The 7,840-nt window shown below is 35.9% G+C and overlaps 1 protein-coding gene across 3 annotated transcripts in view; it reads left to right on the forward strand.

Moving 5' to 3' along the window:
• The window catches only part of B3GALT1 (beta-1,3-galactosyltransferase 1), a 492,457-nt gene that overhangs the window by 357,107 nt on the left and 127,510 nt on the right, over window positions 1-7,840 (forward strand). The gene's annotated exons all lie outside the window — the stretch shown is intronic.

The following is a 7,840-nucleotide window of genomic DNA, read 5'->3' on the forward strand; positions in this document are numbered from 1 at the left end:
AAAGTGACCTTCCCAGGTTTTACGGCCTGCTTCAGGGAAGAATAGCAGGAGGACATCAGGGAGACTTTCCTGCTTTTTCGGTTTTCCCAAATGCCAAGGTACCATATTTGAGGGTAGCATGTCCAGAACCCATAAATAGGTGGTAAGAATTCTAATTTGCAATTTAACAATGTATACTAAATTAGGAAAGATGTTCGATTAATGCAGTATCATCCCAGTAGTAGAATTATTATAAATATATGATACAATCTAGAAAATATCATTAGTTATCATAGCAATCAAGGTCAAGTAAAATAGTGTCATTTTCAGTTTGACTACCAAAGGACATTATCACTCCTATTCAAAGAGAATTTGAAATTATCCCAAGCTCCATGACAATAATTTACTTTGATTTTACTCAGTTTCTATGTTTTTGTGTCAGATGTGTATTCATGTGTGTGTGTGTTGGTTTTAGACATATTTTAATAAGTTTTGCTACTTTAGTTATGAATTTTATCAAATAATATAAAGTTTGATATACAGACAGACTTAGTGAATGTGCTCTTGATGTGCTGTAGCAGTAACAATAAATAATGAATGATTGCAGGTACATTTTTCCACTGAAGTTTACATAATGTAACATAAGCTTACCAAACCTATAGAAAACAGGATTGTGTGTCTGTGATTGCCAACTGTTATAGCAGAATGTTACAGTCCCAACCACATACCTACAGAAGATAAATTTGTTGATCACCAGATACAACTGCTTTGTTTGAGAGGTCTGGTTCTTTGTTTGTTTATCAGAGTGGTAGGTGACAAAGGTAATAGATAAGAAAGTGTAAGAAGTCTGGCCTCATGACAGTTCCCTTGGTGAATGGGGAAAAGCAGTCACTGCACTTCAGCACAGTTGTACTTCTGCTTTTTTTTTTTCTTTGCTTTTTTTTTTTTTTTTGGCCCAATTATATATCAAAACAACTGCATTATTGAAATTCATGCATAAAAAAACAGCAATATTATTACTTGTCTAAGATTCTAGCACTCAATAATGTGGCCTTCTTCACAGCATATATTATGTTTAAAATGTAATTTGTTTTTAATATGTAATGGGCTTTCATGGTAATGTAATTCTGGAGATACAGCAGGACAGACCATTTTTATGAAAATTGTATTTGTTTGATCTCAACAGTTTTCTATTTCAGAATTGGCTTTTGCATGATAAAATTGATTTGTGTTTGTTTACTTCTGTGGTTTGATGTTGGCTATTTACTCATGTCTTTGGTCTTTGCTGGTAGAGGGTATATTATGGAGATACCAGCTAAAACATCTGTGTAGAAGTTAAAACATTCAATTATCTGAATGCTTTACCTACAGCATGCCAAACTTCTGGACATTGGAAATTGTTCTCAATTTTTCAAATGATGAGAAATGGTGTTAAATTCAGTCGATGTCAATAAACACTGCTTGAATTAAAAGAACAAGATCAGACAACTTGAAAGATGCATGAAGTGGATCTCAATTGGGGAGTTCAACACACACAAAAAGGTCATTAAACAGCTGCATAGTCACCAAGGAAGGAGTCCAGGGATAGAACATGTGAGAACTGCATTCATTCACTCATTCACTCACTCAGTAAGTCATCCAACAAATATATGCGATGCTGTTGAACCTGACTTTAGTTTTGGAAATGACACATTGGAATGTGGCATTATTTAAATTTTCTCCAAGAGAAAATTCCCTTGCCACACATTTACTCTCTTTATAACCATTCTTGAATTTTTGGCTTGGTTAATTTTTAACTGAATGTATCACATGGAGCTTGCTAACTGGCAAGCTTCTGCCTTTTACACACTGAGAATACATTATTCAAAAGTTAACGTAGAGAAGAGATATAAAAGATGCATCACCCACCTGAAGGATGTATTGAGAATCTCACATAAGCTATCCTATAGAATTAACTTTCTATTGTGTTTTGTTGTTATTGTTCAGTTTCTCACCCTCCCAGGCCCCCCTTTCTGTCTCTCTCTTCCTCTCATATCTTGGCCAGAAAATACCGTGCAGGTGTTATTCATCATTGAAAATACACTCTGTTACAGACAATTTAGTTTATGTGCTAGAGCAAATACACAGTTACAGACAATTTATTTAATGCAACCAGGAAGTTTTGGTATCTGATCATAGCTCCAAGTTGGAGCAATAGGAGCTAAGAATGACAAGAAAGAATTTAACAGGTTTACAGGCAGTTAAAGCATAGGAAAGGGAAACAATTTGTGAGCAGCTGAAGTAATGCAGAAAAGAGAGAGTTGTAGATCTCACTGTCTATATTGCCTTTGATCATTCCCTCTTGTCGAAATTCCTCCTTGTGGACAAAGGCAAAAGCAGAAAATAACAGTCTAAATGAGAATTTTATTTTCCCTGTCAGAGAATGACAGGTGTGCCTTACGAGAACTATAACAGTGTGGTGTTTCCTGGATGAGCAGCCTATGAGAACAAGAACCCAGGCAGCAGTTGGAAATTGGCAGGACAAGAACCAGACCTCAAAATGGGGAAGGGAGGAGAATATTGGGGAAAGCTGTGCCGAGCACCAGGGCACAAGCCAAAGTTTCAAAAGAAGAAAGATTCAATTCAGTGAAAAATAGGAAATCAAGGTAGTATCTCTGGGATCTTACTGTGGCTGACACATCTCAAGGATGGCTGCATTTGCCATTTTAGTGGCATTATTTTCTTTTTAATTTCTAAACTCTTTTAAGGATTCACTTATTTGCCCCCAATTTGTCTCTAATGATAAATCTGATCTTTTTCATTCATTTTGATTATTTTCTTCAAAACTATCCCCATTGGCTATAGTACGCTCTCTGTGTTGCTTTTGTTGAAAAAGAAATCTGTTTTGTGTAAAGAGAGTAAAGGAATCAACTAATTAGTCTTCTCAAATGTTAATTGTAGTATCATTCCTCATTTACTTGGAATCTTTATATAATGATCATAGGCTTTGATGTAGGCTACAGTATAAATGTACTATAATGTAAATATAAATTCCATTTGTATCAGAGAATTCCCTGCACAGATACTCTGAAGTTAATAAATCTGTGCAATGTATTACAGACTGAGTACTTTTTCCTCCTCTTGGTATGATATGAGTGAATTATAAATTGCATTAACAATTGACTCCTCTTCTCCAACAAAGTCAAGAGGCTGAAATTGCCCCAACAGAAGGACTTTTGTGTCTTTGAGTGATATTGACCATACTTTTCAACTTTCCGGATGTACTGGATAAGTAGAGAATATCAGATATTCAAAAATCCTCATTCCTTTTAATTAGCTTTTAATTAACTTTCTATGTCCTTTAATGAAGATTCACGTTTTTTACAGTCATACAGAGTTCATGACTCCTGCATATCCTTAATGCCACTGAAGCCAGGATTTTACATAATAATTGGTTACTTAAAATGCAATAGCATGGTAGACAAACTAAGCGGATGGCTTTGAATTAGCATGGTCTTTGATAAGATTTTTATTCCACTGCCCTGGGAATCATGTGCTTTAAGAAAGAGTTGTTTAGAACTGGAGAAAAACCAGAAGTAGTCAAAACTGAAATTCCTAAATCAAGTGACACAAATTTTAGGGAACCAGAGAGATAAAACTGAAGTGTCCCAAGAATTGTTTCTTCTTCTCCCCTCTCTCTGTATTCCACTCCCACCACCTCCAAGATAGCCTCACAAAAAGTGTAGAAGAAAAAGGAAAACTCAGTGATGAATGAGTCCAAAATCATTTTATTGACAAATCTAAATTCTTTAAGGGTAAAATTCTACTCCTGAAATATCATAATTTTCTATTAAGATGTCTTGAGGTCTTTGTAAAATGTCACTTAACTAGTGTCACCATTCACTGTTTTTGGATGATCTGATCTAAGATTGTGATGAATTTTGCTTTTGAACTTTATAGAAAATGTATTTTATTGAGAAAATAAAAACAATTATAACACAGCAGGTGCATATTTAAAGAACAGACTATACCCAGGAAACCTACTCTGTTTATTATGGCCTACCTAGGAATGAATGTTACAGTTGCTAATTATTGATATAGACTCCTTATTTAGTAGATGTAAAAACTAAAGAGGAGTGAGACTACATGACTTGTTCAAAATCTCAAACAAACAAAAAAAAGAGTTTTGTTTTTATTAAAATAAGTTCAGTAATCAATGTGTTTTTAAAAATTCTGTTAATTATTAGCTGGAAATAAGATACTTCAAAACACTAACATTTCATTTCTTTAAATGCTTTATTTGAAAGTATTACCCATTTTAAATTTATTTTCATATGTTTAGTTTGGACTTCACCTTAAGTAGCCTAGATTACTGAGGTTGGCCATACTAATAAATTTTGCTCCAGAGATAAAACTTAACAGTATTGTTTACTGTTTCCTGTAAATTAAAGTCCAGTGAAAGATTGAGAGGTATTTTTACATTTGATACATCTAAGTGAAGAAGGTTCAACCAGTTATTTAGAGCTAATAATTCAAAATGGTGTATTTCGCACCAACATCAATGGAGAGCTTTTTGTTGTATTTATCTTAATTTTTTTGATTCAATTCAGTCATGCCTATTTGAGCAACACTGTCTTCAATCATTGGGCTATTCTAGAGGTTCAAATGTAGGTGAATAGTGTGATGCCCATTGGTATTATCTATCAAGGTTTATTCCAAAGCTTAAATCCAGTCCAAGGTGGAGGGACTTAGAACCCTGAAGGGGAAATCCCACATGCCTGAAGGGCCAGCCCACATCACATCAAGTAAATAATCTAAATACCCTGAGGGGAGCACTCATCTCTCCCAGACAACTTAACATCTCCTGCAAACTCAAACACCAAGAGTGTTTTTTCACTTTTACACTGTTATTAAAATACAGATTACTGGCCTGGCGCGATGGCTCACGCCTGTAATCCTAGGACTCTGGGAGGTCGAGGTGGGTGGATAGCTCAAGGTCAGGAGTTCAAAACCAGCCTGAGCAAGAGAGAGACCCATCTCTACTATAAATAGAAAGAAATTAATTGGCCAACTAATATATATAGAAAAAATCAGCCGGGCATGGTGGTGCGTGCCTGTAGTCCCAGCTACTTGGGAGGCTGAGCCCAGGAGTTTGAGGTTGCTGTGAGCTAGGCTGACACCACGGCACTCACTCTAGCCTGGGCAACAAGGCGAGACTCCGTCTCAAAAAAAAAAAAAAAAAAAAAATACAGATTATTTATTTAGAAAAACTTGAATTCTTATGCCTCTGCAATAGTGTTCTCAAACTTTTTGATCTCTGAACCTTTACACTCTTAGAAATTATTGAAGACCCCAGAAAGCTTTTTATCAGATGAGTTATATTTACTAATATTTGCCATATTAGAAATTAAAGCTGAGAAATTTAACCCTTTTTAATTTTCAAAAAGCAATAAACTCATTACATATTAAAAATAAATAATATCCTCAAGAAAAAAAAACAAACTACGTTTTCCAAAACAAATCAGTGAGAAGATGACATTGTTTTATATTTTTTCAAATCTCTGCACAGCCTGACCCAATGGAAAACAGCTGGATTCTCATATCTGCTTTTGTAATCAATCTGTTGTGGTCCATTATTTTGGTTAAAGTACAGAAAGAAAATTAGGATTCATGGAGATATGTATTTGGAAAAAGCAGGACATAGTGGACCTCCTAACATAGTATCAGAGGTCTACAGAAGTCATAGGACCACAGTTTGAGAATCACTGCTCCAGAGAAGATAAGGACTTTTGCCATCCAGTGCTTGGAAAATATGACTGCTGAGGAGCCCCAGTTTTATTATTCAGAAATATTAATAACAATGAGAGTTATTTATCCAGAAGAATATAAAAATTATTCATTCAAACACTACTTTGTCAGAGGAGTTCCTATAAACAAAAAGCCCGTGTGCTCCAACAGGAGCATTTTAGCCAATATTTCTCTCCTATATTCTAATGAACTGCCCTTTAGACATTTTAGACTTATAAAACCCCACATTCTATCATCTAGAAGCCTTGAAAATTGAAGGACAACTGTCAATACAAAGCCATATGGGAAGCCTATATTTCTACTAGTTTCTGCCCTAGAAGGTCTGAAAGGCCCCTCTACTCTTGTCCCTGTTCTAAGACACCATAGCACTATGCAGCCAAACACATTGCTGTAGTCCTCTTATCCCCATGCCAATGGGATCTCGATATTTTTTTTGGTGGTCCTAGAATTGCTTGATTGAGTTCTAACTATATATAGATTTTTGAAGCTCTTTTCTCAGGGATAAAATTTGTAACTCTGGAAAATTTGAACTAATAATTTTAAGCCAAATTTTGTTTTATAATGAAACTTCTTATCTGCTTTTAAGATATTCTAGTTCAATCCTTTCATTCTTTAGAAAACAGAAACAGTGAAGGATTAAATGACTTTCTCTAGAGTACATAGAAAATAGGGAAGAATTTATGTCTACACCTTTTTGGATCCTTAACACCAGTGTGGTGAGACTATCTAATGTATTGGAATAAATGGGACCCTAGAAAAACATAACTGAAAGCCCTCTCACACCGATGGCCTCGCCCAGTTGAAACATTCCACAGTTGACACCCTAACCCTAAACTCTGGCATTATAGTAGTGTTGAGAGTGATGGGGACCTTTCCTTACAGAACCACAAATTAGTTCAGGATCTCTGAGAAGGAAGAGCAGCCTGAAGTCAAACCAATTAATTTCACAGTCGACTTCCTTCTCTGTGAAAAAGAAACAATTCAGAACACATCTGTCTGGATATTATGCCATTGTTGACTTATATTTGTAAATATTTAATGGATTAAAATTTCCTCTAGTGTAGGGGATCAAATAAATATGCCTTAATAGATCATGGTCTTTGAAGGCAAAGATATGTTGGCTTCTCCATAAAATCAGTTTGGATAATCCTGAGTTGCTTCCTTTTCAGGGAGGAAGAAATGGCTTCCTGTGGAGCTATCCATGGTGCTTATTTAAGGAACTCATTTTTCAGCCTACTTTGCCAACTTAGTCTACCCTGCTTCCAAGTATTTCTAGAACACCAAGCTTCTTTGTGAGTCTTGCTATGATTAGTTCCTGTTTTTCATGCCCAGAGACCTTATACTGCAGGTTCACATTGCCAGTTCTACTCTCTACCTACTCATCTCCTTCTTTGTAGTAGCCTCATCTTTGCCAGGAATCTGCCCACCTGCCCCTGTTCCTGATTCAGCCTCCACTGGCCCAGGCACCTTGCCCTGCCTGAGACAGAGAAACAGCCAAGACTCACCTGAAGAATAACCAATAAGCATAATTTAAAGATGACAGGAAAACATGCCCTACCCCAAAGCATCACCTGCTTTTAGACTTGCAACGTGGCAAAGCTCCCATCTGGGAATGTAGCATCAAAGAAAAATAATTCCTGGATTTACACAAGGCACTCAATTAAATACTTGATATACTTTGCCTAATTAACATCCATATCATCTCCATGAGATAGACATCTTTATTCTCAATTTATAGTCAAGGGAACCAAGGTTCAAAAAAGTTGATGCCATGTCCAATTTAACACAACTGGTATGTAGCAGATGCAGTTTCATACTCCTCTACATGGCTTTATACCCAGTGCTTTGTGCCTTGCGCAACAGAGTCTCAAAGAACCTCAGGCATCCTTAAATTCATTGCTGTTTACATGTGAGCAACATTTGGCATTTGGCCTTGAATATCTCTGATTTAGGCACTTTATCATTTTTATGTCATCTGTTCATTCACCCTTGACCAAGGGTGGGGAAGATATATATTCTTTAAAAACTGGCTGATTGAGTGCAGGTGTAAAGCTATGTCATCAAAAACTTGTAA

The sequence above is a fragment of the Microcebus murinus genome, chromosome 8 (genome assembly GCF_040939455.1).
Source record: "Microcebus murinus isolate Inina chromosome 8, M.murinus_Inina_mat1.0, whole genome shotgun sequence".
NCBI classification, from domain to species: domain Eukaryota; kingdom Metazoa; phylum Chordata; class Mammalia; order Primates; family Cheirogaleidae; genus Microcebus; species Microcebus murinus.